Consider the following 14,989-nt stretch of genomic DNA (forward strand, 5'->3'; position numbering starts at 1 on the left):
GGTTTTCAGCTGTCAAACCCACCTCAAATAGTAAATTATCCTCAATCTTTAGGATAGAGGATATCTTGCAGTTGTGGCATAACCCTTTTTAAAAGGAACCTGCCAGCATGATTGTGCACAGTAACCTATAGACAGTGTCAGGTTGGCACCGTTATACTGATTAGGCTGGTTTCACACTTGCGTTGCACAGACCTGCGTCGGTCTGCGCACGGCCGCCACTAAGCTCCACCCCCTGTCACGCCTCCTCCTGTTAGCTACGCCTATGACGCTGCATGCGACCTGCGTATCCTATCTTTAGCATTTGGTATGCAGGCCGTGCGCCGGTATGCGTTTGCCGGCTCATGCGTCCTTTTGACAGTGCGCCGAGTGCACCAAAATGCAACCGAGGCCACAGAAAATGATGTTGCAGTGGTCGAGATGGGAGATGATGAGGGCATGCGCAAGCATTTTAGTAGAGTGAGGGTTGAGGAAGGGACGGATTCTGGAAATATTTTTGAGCTGGAGGTGACATAAGGTAGAAAGAGCTTGGATGAGCGGTTTGAAGGACAGGGCAGAGTCAAGGGTTACTCCAAGGCAGCGGACCTCTGGTACGGGGGAAAGCGTGAAGTCGTCAGTTGTTATAGATAGGTCAGGTAAGGAAGATCTGTGAGATGGGGAAAGATGATCAGTTCAGATTTGTCCACATTCAGTTTGAGGAAGCGGGAGGAGAAGAAGGAGGATATGGCTGATAGACACTCCGGGATTCTGGAGAGCAGAGAGGTGACGTCTGGGCCAGAGAGGTAAAGCTGAGTATCATCGGCCTAAAGGTGGTACTGAAATCCGTGGGACTTTATGAGTATAGATTGAGAAGAGTAGGGGTCCTAGAACAGAGCCTTGGGGGACTCCAACAGAGAGAGGGTGGGATGAGGAGGTAGTGTGGGAGTGGGAGACACTGAATGTGCGGTTGGAGAGGTATGAGGAGATCCAGGATAGGACAAGGTCTTTGATGCCAAAGGAAGAGAGGATATGTAGTAGGAGGCAGTGGTCAACTGTCTCGAAGGAAGAGGACAGGTCTAGAAGCAGGAGTATAGAGTATTGTCCGTTTGCTTTGGCTGTAAGTAGGTCGTTAGTAATTTTGCAATGTCTACTCCATGACCATGGAGAGACAAATATCTGTATAACATTTCCAGCATTTTATTTTTTTAACAATATTACATGAAAAGTTACCGTACTTCACTATTTTAATTTAGATGCATTGGAGTAATAGAATGTTAGTTGCAAAAGTGTATAAATCAATGGTCACAAATTATAAAGCAGATTAAACAAGTCCAGTGTCTATTGATTTTGAAGTGTTGAACACTAATCTTAAACAAGGTTAAATTGCACATGTAATTCTCAGACTAAGTATCATAGACCCTTGGAGACTGCATCTCATGAAGGAGCAGACACTATAAAACTATAACTTTTGTACCTATCAGCACATAAAAATATTCTTGTGACTTGTCATACTTTAAAAAGTACAGTAACCATTTTAGTTTTTCTTTTCATAGATCACTAGTACAATTGAACTTAAGAAACTTTGTAATATATCTAAATAGAGAAATATGGTATTTTCCTTATTCCCCGACTGCTGCTTGTGCCTCTTGCAGGCAGGCAGGTTGGCCAGCAGAGGGCGGGGAGTAAAGAGACAGGGAGGAGATCTGTAAGTGCAGAGTCCACCCACTCCACTTGCAACTCATTAGCATACAAGAAAGGATTTATTCAGCATTAAAGCACCTTTAGGCCACGTGCACCTGTTCATTATTTGGTCAGTATTTTACATCAGTATTTGTAAGCCAAAACCAGGAGAGGAACATTCAGAGGAAAAGTTTAATAGAACCACGTCACCACTTCTGTATTTATCACCCACTCCTGGTTTTGTCTTACAAATATTGATGGAAAATACTGACCAAATACTAAATGCTGTAAATGTGACCTTATATACATGCCATTAGTTTGGGGTATAAAGGCCTGATGATAGGTTCTCTTTAACCCCTTAAATACCAGGGTTTTTTTTTTTTAGAAAAAAGGGGGGGAAGCCAGCACTGCTTAAGGTTAGAACGCATAAATTGGAGTGCATATGCACATAATGTCTAGCTGTATTCAAAAATGAGATATTTAGCAAAAAAATTGATCAATTCAATTGAGCCACCCCGCCGCGCCAAGGCAATCTCATATGGGGGGTCCTACTCTATATATTTTTAATAAATGCTGTGCCATTACGGCCTCCTAAATACATTTAGAGCATGACCACATCAAGTGCAATCTGTACCTGAACATTGCTGGATCGCTCCCATGAAGCCAGATGAAGCAAGTGCAGATGAAGGCCAACCAGGTCTGAACACAGACATATCAGGAATGGCCTCCACACATTGCCTGACCAGCAAACATAGATGAAGGGCGATGTTGGTCCAGACACAGGTGCACAATTAAATAAAGCTTGGGGCAGGGTGGGGCTGCCGTGTGTGTGCACAGCTGCCTAATCCATCACAATGAACACAGAAAAATTATGGCGGACATAACCAAGCGTGCACGGCAACAGTGGTGGTGAGCCACAAACCAACAACAAGAAAATAGGGGGGGAAGCCAGCACTGCTTAAGGTTAGAACGCATAAATTGGAGTGCATATGCACATAATGTCTAGCTGTATTCAAAAATGAGATATTTAGCAAAAAAATTGATCAATTCAATTGAGCCACCCCGCCGCGCCAAGGCAATCTCATATGGGGGGTCCTACTCTATATATTTTTAATAAATGCTGTGCCATTACGGCCTCCTAAATACATTTAGAGCATGACCACATCAAGTGCAATATGTACCTGAACATTGCTGGATCGCTCCCATGAAGCCAGATGAAGCAAGTGCAGATGAAGGCCAACCAGGTCTGAACACAGACATATCAGGAATGGCCTCCACACATTGCCTGACCAGCAAACATAGATGAAGGGCGATGTTGGTCCAGACACAGGTGCACAATTAAATAAAGCTTGGGGCAGGGTGGGGCTGCCGTGTGTGTGCACAGCAGCCTAATCCATCACAATGAACACAGAAAAATTATGGCGGACATAACCAAGCGTGCACAGCAACAGTGGTGGTGAGCCACAAACCAACAACAAGAAAATAGGGGGGGAAGCCAGCACTGCTTAAGGTTAGAACGCATAAATTGGAGTGCATATGCACATAATGTCTAGCTGTATTCAAAAATGAGATATTTAGCAAAAAAATTGATCAATTCAATTGAGCCACCCCGCCGCGCCAAGGCAATCTCATATGGGGGGTCCTACTCTATATATTTTTAATAAATGCTGTGCCTTTACGGCCTCCTAAATACATTTAGAGCATGACCACATCAAGTGCAATCTGTACCTGAACATTGCTGGATCGCTCCCATGAAGCCAGATGAAGCAAGTGCAGATGAAGGCCAACCAGGTCTCTTTTCTCTTTTTTTTTTTTACGTTTCTGGTTTTTGCTCCCCTTCTTCCCAGAACCACAACTTTGTTATTTTTCCGTTAATATGGCCGCATGAGGGCTTGTTTTTTTGAGGGAAGAGTTGTACGTTTGAACGGCACCATAGGTTTTACCATATCGTCTACTTGAAAACGGGAAGAAAATTCTAAGTGCGGTGGAATTGCAAAAAAAAGTGCAATTCCACAGTTGTTTTTTGTTGTTTGCTAAAAGTAACCTGCCACTATGATTCTCCAGGTAATTGTGAGTTTGTAGATACCAAACATGTATAGGTTATTTTTTTTGCTTAAGTGGTGAAAAAGAAATCCAAAGTTTGTAACAAAATTAAAATAAAATTGCGCCTCTGGATGCCGATAGTGGTGAATACTTTAGTGGAAGGCTGCGCCTCTGACTCCTTCTTCCACCAATCAACGTGTGAGCCAGCAGTCGCGATAACGTCATTTAATCTCGTCAGCTTTGCATTACAGATAGTGTATCAGAGAAAACAGAGGCAGAGTACCGGGAAAGCAGAAGCAAAGATAGTATGTGTGGTTGTGTATCATGTGTATGTGATATTTGTATGCATATAGTGGGCTGTAAGGGGCTCATACTGTATATATACGGACTCATGCTGTATATAAGAGGCCATGTGGGGCTCATGCTTTATATAAGAGGCTATGTGAGGCTCATACTGTACATAGGGGGCTATGTGAGGCTCATAATGTATACAAGGAGCTATGTGGAACTCATACTGTACATAGGGGGACTATATGGGGCACATGCTGTATTTAGGAGGCTATTTGGGGAGCTTGCTGTATATAAGAGGCTATGTGGGGCACATGCTGAGTATAAGAGGCTATGTGGGGGCTTATGCTGTATATAGGGGGTTACGTAAGGCACATGCTGCATGTCGGAGGCTACATGGGGCACATGTATATCAGAGGCTGCATGGGGCACATGCTGTACATGGGAGGTTACAAGGGGAGTTCATACTGTATATAGGAGGATATGTGGGACTCATACTGTATATAGTAGGTGTCAGAGACACTGCACTACACTTGCTCATAGAGCCAGTGCGCGTGTCCTGAGTACAGAAGCAGTGCTAAGAGTTACCTGGGGAGCAGGGTAGCAGAGGTGACAAAGCGTGCTTCAACTAATAGTGTCAGAGAAGCCAGAGAACTCAGATTATGGCAAAGCAGAAGTCATGCACGGTACAGACCAGCGAGGTACAGGAGGGATAAACAGACAGGAGGTCAGACAAAGCCAAAGGTCATACACAAGATATCAGTACAGTACCAGGGAGGAGACAGAGAGGATAATCAGGGCCAAGCAGAGGTCAAAACCAAACAGACATAGGAGGTACCAGGCAGAATCCAAAGCGATATCCAGGGAACAGACCGAGTCATACACAGAGAATCAAGCAACCAGAACACAGCACTAACACACTCAGGGGTCATCACACAATGCCAAGGGCAAGAGTATAACTGACAGGGATGGGAGCATCCTGAGGCTATAAGAAGCCTCCCCCAGATCCAGGGAGAGGCCACAATCATAGCCCCAGGTGTGCAGGTAGGCCTGCAACGGGATCACAACCTTTAACCCCAGAAATGCCAGTCATCAGCACTGGTTCCAAACATTAACCCCACGTGTGCGAGTCAAACCCGCACTGAGATCATGACAGTACCCCCCTCTCAACGGGGGGCCTCTGGACCCCCAGGCTTGCCCGGGTACTTAGCATGGAAAGCCCGTACCAGGCGATCAGCATGCATCAACCAGGCCGTTACCCAGGACCTGTCCTCCGGTCCATACCCCTTCCAATGAACCAGGTACTGTACCGACCACCGTACCAACCTGGAATCTACGATATGACCGACCTCGTACTCCACCTGCCCCTCGACCAAAACAGGAGAAGCAGCAGACTCGGAGTCTCCCCGGACTGCTTCAAAAAGTTTCAGTAGAGATTTGTGGAAGACGTTAGGGATCTTGAAAGAGGGTGGAAGGCACAGCCTATACGCCACTGGATTGATTTTTTCCACAATCTTGTACGGGCCAATGAATTTGGGTCCTAACTTGGCTGACGGAATCTTTAACTTAATGTTTCGTGTGGAGAGCCAAACTTTCTCTCCCACCCGAAACATGGGACCAGGTATTCGTTTCCTGTCCGCGAAAAACTTATACCTGCCTTGAGACCTGGATATACGCTGCTGGACTTCTGCCCATGTATCTTTTAACCGCTGAACAGAGTCCTCAGCCCCGGGGCACCCCGAATCCAGACGAGAAAGCTCATCAAAATGAGGACTGAACCCATAGTTAATCAAGAAAGGGGACCTACCAGTGGATTGACTCACCCGACTATTGAAGGCAAATTCAGCCAACGGCAGTGCATCGCACCAGTCACTCTGTCTAGCAGAGGTTAGACACCTGAGGATCTGTTCCAGGGACTGGTTAGTGCGCTCCGTCTGCCCATTGCTCTCAGGATGGTATGCAGACGAAAAGGACAGAGACATACCTAATTTTTTGCAGAAAGCACGCCAAAACTTAGCCACAAACTGCACACCACGATCAGACACCACATTCAGGGGTACCCCATGCAACCGGATCACATGCTGCACAAACAACCTGGACAATGTCTCAGCTGACGGTAGTGCGGACAGGGGTACGAAATGAGCCTGCTTAGAAAACCTGTCCACCACTACCCATACCACTGTATTACCCTTAGATGGAGGGAGATTGGTAACAAAATCCATGGATAAGTGAGTCCATGGCCTTTCGGGCACTGCCAAGGGTATCAGCTCCCCTGCCGGCCGGCTATGAGAGCTTTTAGAACGAGCGCAGACCCCACAACCAGCAATGAATTTTTTTATGTCCGAACCAAGGGTAGGCCACCAAAAGATCCTAGCCACCGCCAGACGTGTGGCTGAAATACCAGGGTGAGCACTCAGCTTGGATTCATGGAACTCCTGCAAGAGTTTCAGGCGAAGTTGCTCTGGGACAAACAACTTCCCCTCCGGCTTGGCCGCCGAGGCCTGCGACTGGGCCCCCTGAATCTCCCGTTCCAATTCAGATGAGACCTCTGCTATCACAACCCCAGGGTGAAGAATGGAGGACGGTGGCTCAGGGGGCGACACCGGCTGAAAACTGCGTGATAAGGCGTCAGCCCTGACATTCTTAGACCCTGGACGAAATGTAATTGTAAACTGAAAACGGGAAAAAAAAAGTGACCAACGGGCTTGTCTGGGCGTTAGTCTTTTAGCAGACTCAATGTACGACAAATTTTTGTGATCCGTGATCATCGTAACCGGGTGACTGGCCCCCTCCAAAAAGTGCCTCCATTCTTCAAACGCCAATTTGACCGCAAGAAGCTCTCTATTGCCTACGTCGTAATATCTTTCCGCAGCAGAGAACTTCTTAGAAAAGAAAGCACATGGCCTGAGGTTGGTTAGAGTGGCAGGCCCTTGGGACAACACCTCCCCCACCCCCATCTCAGAGGCGTCCACTTCCACGACGAATGGTTTGGACGGATCTGGCTGCACTAACACAGGAGCAGACATAAAACATTTTTTCAGCGTCGCAAAGGCCTCTTTTGCGAGCGAGGACCAATTTCTCACATCCGCACCTTTGCATGTTAGATCCGTGAGAGGTTTGACCACTTGCGAAAACCCCCGGATAAATTTGCGGTAATAATTGGCGAACCCCAAGAAGCGCTGAAGACCCTTAAGATCTCGGGGTTGCACCCAATCCGCAATGGCCTGCACCTTCTTGGGGTCCATGCGAAAACCCTCACCGGATACAATTAACCCCAAAAAGGACAACTCTTGTACACAGAATACACATTTTTCCAATTTGGCATACAAATGATTTTCCCTCAGTCTTTGGAGCACAGTTCGTACATGTTCCAAATGAGAATACTTGTCGGGGGAATATATCAAAATATCATCTAAGTAGATAACGACAAAACGACCAATGAGATCCGAGAATACCACGTTGATGAAATTCTGAAATATGGCAGGGGCGTTGGTAAGACCAAACGGCATGACTAAATTTTCAAATAGTCCCTTGGTCGTGAGGAACGCGGTTTTCCATACATCCCCTTCTCGGACCCTTATCAAATTATATGCCCCCCGAAGGTCCAGTTTAGAAAACCACTTTGCCCCTGATAGTTGGTTACATAAATCGGGAATCAACGGAAGGGGGTACGTATTCCGTACAGTAATTTGATTAAGCTCCCGGAAGTCGAGACAGGGACGTAACCCGCCATCTTTTTTCTTTACAAAAAAGAAACCTGCCGCCACAGGTGAGACTGAAGGACGTATGTGTCCTTTGCGCAGACTTTCAGTAATGTACTCCTTCATAGCTAAGCGCTCAGGACCAGACAAATTAAACAGACGGGCTTTGGGTAATTTAGCCCCCGGGACCAGCTCAATAGCGCAGTCAAAGGGTCTATGTGGCGGTAACGTCTCGGCCTCGCTTTCAGAGAATACATCTTCGAAGTCCTTCAGGCATTCCGGAATACCTTCCAGCTCGACAGATGATACAGACACAGATTTAACAGGTTCAACCAGCAGTGCGGATTTATCATATAACTCAAAATCATTAAACCCCCATTGTACAATCTCCCCCGTTTTCCAGTTAATAACTGGGTTATGGTGTTGTAACCAGGGCATGCCCAACACCAACCCTGCAGGTAGATTGTCCAGCACAAAACAACTTATGTTTTCCACATGAGTAGCGCCCACTCTGATCGAAAACACATCAGACATAAAGCGAATTCCCTCCTTAGGGGAGATGAGTCAATAGCCATCACCTTGATCGGAACCTTGAGCCTAACTGTCCCTATCTTGCAGTGTGTGACCAATTGGGAGTCAATAAGATTAATAGATGATCCGCAGTCCACGAAGGCTGTAGAGGAAAAAGAACTACCATCCACAAACAGTTCCACAGGCAGTACTACTTTAGAAAATGAGGAAAATGGTACCTGAGGGTCTGAGCAGCCTCCCCGTTGACTACCCAGACCTAGTCGTTTCCCGCCGACCGGGTTTGAAGACGGGCAATTCGGACACTCCCTTTTCCAATGTCCCGTTTTACCCCAGTAAAAGCATAACTGCTTGTCCTTCCGGCGTTTCCTCTCCGTATCCTTCAGGGAGAGGGCGCCTACATCCATGGGCTCAGGGGCAGTCTCTTTTCCACTGGGGAATAATGGAGTATCCACCTGCATCACCCCTCTGGCCCGCAGCCTGCGGTCCATCCGGACAGCCTGGGTCATGGCGTCCTCGAGAGAGTTAGGTGGGGGATGTAACGCCAAGGCATCCTGCAGCCGCTCGGACAAGCCTCTGCGAAAGAGTCCTCGGAGTGCGGCGTCGCTCCAAGAGACCTCTGCCGCCCAGCGGCGGAACTCAGAACAAAACCACTCAGCTGAGTGTTTCCCCTGACAGACACTCATCACCATGTCCTCGGCCAATCGCACTCGGTCAGGTTCATCATAAATGTGCCCGAGGGCCTCAAAGAATGCGTTCACTGACATACGTTCAGGAGCAGAGGAAGACAGAGAAAGCCCATGCTTGCGGAGCCCCCCGAAGTAGGGAAATAATGACCCCCACCCTCTGGAACTCATCCCCGGAGGAGCGGGGCCTTAGAGAAAAAAAAGCTTGCATCCTTCTCTGAAAGACCTGAACTCCTTTTTATCCCCTGAGAAAAGGTCTGGTAATTTGACCGGAGATTCGGGGGACGCTAGTGACACATCCCTACCCCCAGAACCAGAAGCCCCTGCATCGACAGCCCCCTGCACAGTAACCACCAACTGTTGCTGGGTCTGGGCCATCGTGCGTTGTTCCACATTGAGCTTATGGAACACTTGGGTCAGGTGCTTGACCTGATCAGCCAAGGCTTGTATGGGATCCATGAGGATAACACACACTTTTTTTTTTTTTTTTTTCCTTCAGGAAAAAAAAAAAAAAAACACTGAAAGGGTCAGTTATAATGTCAGAGACACCGCACTACACTTGCTCATAGAGCCAGTGCGCGTGTCCTGAGTACAGAAGCAGTGCTAAGAGTTACCTGGGGAGCAGGGCAGCAGAGGTGACAAAGCGTGCTTCAACTAATAGTGTCAGAGAAGCCAGAGAACTCAGATTATGGCAAAGCAGAAGTCATGCACGGTACAGACCAGCGAGGTACAGGAGGGATAAACAGACAGGAGGTCAGACAAAGCCAAAGGTCATACACAATATATCAGTACAGTACCAGGGAGGAGACAGAGCGGATAATCAGGGCCAAGCAGAGATCAAAACCAAACAGACATAGGAGGTACCAGGCAGAATCCAAAGCGATATCCAGGGAACAGACCGAGTCATACACAGAGAATCAAGCAACCAGAACACAGCACTAACACACTCAGGGGTCACCTCACCACACAATGCCAAGGGCAAGAGTATAACTGACAGGGATGGGAGCGTCCTGAGGCTATAAGAAGCCTCCCCCAGAACCAGGGAGAGGCCACAATCATAGCCCCAGGTGTGCAGGTAAGCCTGCATCGGGATCACAACCTTTAACCCCAGAAATGTCAGTCATCAGCACTGGTTCCAAACATTAACCCCACGTGTGCGAGTCAAACCCGCACTGAGATCATGACAGTAGGCTCTTATGGTATACTAGATTATGGCCCGATGCTATCGCATCGAGAGGATGCCATAGCATCACACCTCTTGCCATGTTAACCCTCAACACACACACTCCTCTCACCTTTCACCATCTCCACTCACTCTTTCACTCCACATACGACCCCTTCTCTCACTCCGTCTCTCATACTCACGCCGTCATCGCCGCTGCTCCACGATCCCCGACATCTTCTTCCGCCGGCGCCATCCTGGATCCAGACGTTGTCCACACCGGTGACATGTTCTTGCGGCGACGCCATCTTGAGTATCGTGAAATCCCGCGATATTCAAGATGGCGTCGCCGGAAGAACATGTCGCCGGCGTGGACGACGTCGGGATCCAAAATGGCGTCGGCGAAATCTCGCGAGTTTTCGCCGACGCCATTTTGGATCCCGACGTCGTCCTCGCCGGCGACATGTTCTTGCGGTGACGCCATCTTGACTATCGCAGGATTTCGCCGATCCAAAATGGCGTCGCCGCAAGAACATGTCGCCGGCGTGGAGGACGTCTGGATCCAGGATGGCGGGGATCGTGGATCAGCGGCGATGACGGCGTGAGTATGAGAGACGGAGTGCGAGAAAGGGTCGTATGTGGAGTGAAAGAGTGAGTGGACGTGAGTAGAGATGGTGAAAGGTGAGAGGAGTGTGTGTGTTGAGGGTTAACATGGAAAGAGGTGTGCGGTGACGTCACCGGTTACAACTGGACGGAAGTTGTTACAACCGGAAGCTGCTTAGGGCATTTATTATTATAGATAGGGAGCTGTGTGTGGCTCATACGGTATATAGGGGCTGTGTGCGGGCACTCATACCGCATGTAAGGGGCTGTGTGCAAGCTCATAACGTGTATAGGGGGATGTCAGCATACTTAATTCTGCTCAATATTAAGTCTTGGGATTAATGTTAATATAAAATAATTATAATTAATATGTTAATATTGATATTGAGCAGAATTAATTTTAGCGTAATGGTTCGGCCCTCCACAACAGTCATGGTTTCTTGTGTGGCCAAATGAGGGAATTATTTGCCCACCCTTGGTGCGTACCAATTACACAGTTATGACCTATGACGTATAGGTGCATCATAGATCGCCTCATTCTCTTTGATGCTGGTTCCAGCGCTTAGCCCACATCTTTTCAGTCACATGACAGCTGATTTGATCTGACAGCGGCATTTATCTAGCGCTTACTAGAAGCGCGTCGTGAGACCTTACCTATCACATGATTGCCAGGCGCCGATGGGTTGGCATGACAGCTGAGGGTCTGCAGAAAACTCCCGTGCCGGTCATTGCAGATATCCTATGGATGGGAGATGGATATTCATGGGAGATGATCATTTCTGCTACACATAGCAGGGCTAAAGCCCTGTTATGTGTGGCACAAGCGATTGGATGATCGCAGCTTCAAGTCTCCTAAGGAGACTATTGAAGCAAGTGAAAAGTTAAAAAAAAAGTGTTTTTAAAAATATTGGAAAAAAATGTGTAAATATAAAAGTTCAAATCACCCCCTTTTTGACACATTCAAAATAAAACAATAAAAAAACTATATTAATCCAAAAGGTAAATGGCGTAACAAGAAAAAAATCAAAACTCCAGAATTACTTTGGTTTGGTCTTCTCAACATTGCAATAAAATGCAATAACAGGCAAACAAAACATCGTATCTATCCCAAAATTGTATCAATAAAAATTTCAGCTCCGCGCAAAAACAAAAAGCCCTCACCCAGATCCTGAAAAGTGGAGATGCTGCATGTCTTGGAAAATGGCGCCATTTTATTTATTTTAACAAACTTTGGATTTTTTTTCACCACTTAAATAAAACAGGAACCTATACATGTTTGGTATCTAAAAACTAGTAATGACCTGGAAAATCATAATGGCAGGTCAGTTTTAGCATTTAGTGAACATGTAAAAAAAAAAATTCAATTGTGAAATTGCACTTTATTTGCAATTTCACTGGATGTATAATTGTTTTCCTGTTTTCCAGTATAGTATATGGTAACATCAGTAGTGTTGTTCAAAAGTACAACTTGCTAGAGGTAATTCAGCATGACTGGTAGACTGATTTTTACACCTATAAATATTCTGTCAGCTGAACTTTGCAGAATGTTAATATTATATATTATCAGTGAAGACAGCGGTCACTAAGGAGTGCCGGGAACTAAGCCTCTGGAGGTAGTTAAAAAGTTAAAATAAGGTAAGGCCGTGGCAGCTCCAGCCGAGTACCCTCAAAGAGGGACAGGAAACATAAAAGGAAATAAAACCACGGTCAAGGAGCGCTCAAACAAGCATTGCCAGTGTTGGGGAAATTCTTTAGCTTTAATCCACAACGCGTTTCGACGATCAAATGCCGTATTCATCAGGTGGCAACATGATTAGGGACAAGAGGAGGGGTATTTAAAGTGACATTAACCAATGACAATCTAGAATAAAACCGCCAATCACAAACATTGGCACTTACAATGATAAAACATAATTAAAACATTAGAAACAATACAAAATTAATACATTGACAATAAAAAGCAATAAAAAAAAGAAAAATGGAAATGACATTATAGTGCTTATTTAATAACATTCTCAATAGTGAGATTTAGACCATCCCCTTGTTCCTAATCGTGTTGCACCTGATGAAGATGACATTTGATCGTCGAAACGCGTTGTGGATTAAAGCTAAAGAATTTCCCCAATACTGGCATTGTTTGTTTGAGCGCTCCTTGATCGTGGTTTTATTTGCATTTAATAATATATATTGCGTCATACAAGAGGTTATGACCTTAAACCTTATTGGTAGTATTACTGCGTGTTTGAAAAAATAACCTACAGTAGCACACTAAAAAAACAACTTTCCCCCCATTTTTTATAGAAATTAATTTCCCATGCAGAATTCTTCGTTAGAGGTATTGCTTTAATTAGTACAGAAAACGGGTCCCTTGCTGCCCCTATACATCCAAAAATTTCAAAGCAGTTGTCTGGCAAATTTCATTAAACCTTTCAAGAGTGAGCTAAGACCTGTTTTCCGTGAGCACAGAGGGCTGTTCATCAAAGATTACTGCCTCTGTCTTTCTTTCACATGTTCGAAATGATTCCATAATGACTTCTTAGTCATTACTGATTCGGTTTCTGAGGGTAAGAAAGAGAATTTACATGCACGCTCCATGTCCATAGTGCGGTTCCCTTCTCATTACTCATTCTGACTTCTCTGTGAACTGATTAAAATTAGATTCTAGCTCTACATGTTTTACTTTTAACGCTTGATAAAAGAATTGGAGTTGAATGCTCACTAATTACCGCTGCATTATTAGATCTTATAAGAAATATTACAAACAGCAAGCAATCCAGCATTAAACTCTACATGGGAAGAAAAGATACAGAAGCCCGCAAAGAAGGCTGTAAAAGATGCTGTGATCGATACTTACCTAGGTGTGATGAATTATGCAGCAGTCAATTGAGTGTTCATTGCACCAGTACCTGTTTTATAGTCCAGAGCTGCACTCGCAATTTTACAGGTAGTTGTCAGCAACAGTCCACAAGCTGCTTGGAAGATATAACTGTACCAATTTCACCTTAATTCCCACTTTAAAGATATGGTCCCTTTTATTAGGATAAGTTGTCAATATCAGATGTGTAAGGCTCACGGACTCTGACTCGTGCTTAACCCCTTAGCGACCACCGATACAAATTAAATTGACACCCGCTAAGGGTACTTATTCCCTCATCACCGGGAATAAGGCTGTAGCGCACGCAGAGTCGGAAAACCTCCGTGGTCTCGACTACCGGGGTAGCCGAGACCCCGGAGAACATGATCAGTGCCGGATTTTCCGGTACCCGAACACTTGATCATTGTTATTCAACCTTGGACGCTCCTGATCTGTCCCCTGGCTTGGTGTCATATTCCTGAGAAAAAAATGGCTGGCGCAGTGCGCCCGCCAAGATCTGCCGGTCAGGACCTGGCAGCAATAGGACATTTTTCCTATTGGTTCCTTTTGATCACTGTGATAGACCCTATCACAGTGAACAAAGTAAAGAAAATAGTAAATGAAATCCCCATTTGTCACCCCCATAGTTAGATAAGAATAATACAATACAGTAATTTATTTTTTAATTTTTCCATTCTTTGCAGTTGGGGTTACAGATGGGATTAGGGTTGGGTTAGGATTGTGTTAGGGTTATGTTTTGGGTTAAGGTTGCGGTTAGGGTTAGTGTTGAGGTTAGAATTGTTTTTTTTCAAAAGAAAAAAAAAAAATGATATGACTTATAATGTTGAGTGCAAGTGCTCAGTAATCGAGCTTACATCGGGTGCTCAGGTATGCACGGAGTATCGTGGATCCCTGCACTTCTTTTGGGTGTCTAACAGCCGCAAAACATGCAGGACTGGGACTCAAGCATGTCACGTGAGCACCCGCGATATTCAGTGCAACTCCTGAGCACCTGATGTGAACTGTACTAGCGAGTACTTGCTCTCAACACTAATGACGACATATTCAATATGACTATCTAATGTTATCAAATTCTGTGTCGTACCTGTGGGTTCAAAATGCTCACTATACCCCTGGATAAAATCCTTGAGGGGTGTGGTTTCCATAATGGGGTCTCTTGTGGGAGGTTTCCACTGTTTAGGCACATCAGGGGCTCTTCAAATGCAACATGGTGTCCGTTAATTATTACAACAAATTTTGCATTCAAAAAGTCAAATGGCGCTCCTTCCCTTCTGAGCCCTGCTGTGTGTCCAAACTGTAGATTTTCCTCACAAGTAAGGTATCGGCGTATTCAGAAGAAATTGCACAACAAATTTTGGTGTCCATTTTCTTCTGTTACCCTTCTGAAAATGAAAAAAAGTTTGGGTCTAAAGTACATTTTTGAGGATAGAAAATATAACGTGGCACT

The 14,989-nt window shown here is 45.6% G+C and overlaps 1 protein-coding gene across 2 annotated transcripts in view; it reads left to right on the plus strand.

The window, feature by feature from the left end:
* SRRM3 (serine/arginine repetitive matrix 3) overlaps nt 1–14,989 on the plus strand; it is a 713,909-nt gene that overhangs the window by 176,603 nt on the left and 522,317 nt on the right. The gene's annotated exons all lie outside the window — the stretch shown is intronic.

Source organism: Dendrobates tinctorius, unplaced genomic scaffold (assembly GCF_039654945.1).
Source record: "Dendrobates tinctorius isolate UK_male_01 unplaced genomic scaffold, ASM3965494v1 ptg000007l, whole genome shotgun sequence".
Classification (NCBI taxonomy): Eukaryota; Metazoa; Chordata; class Amphibia; order Anura; family Dendrobatidae; genus Dendrobates; species Dendrobates tinctorius.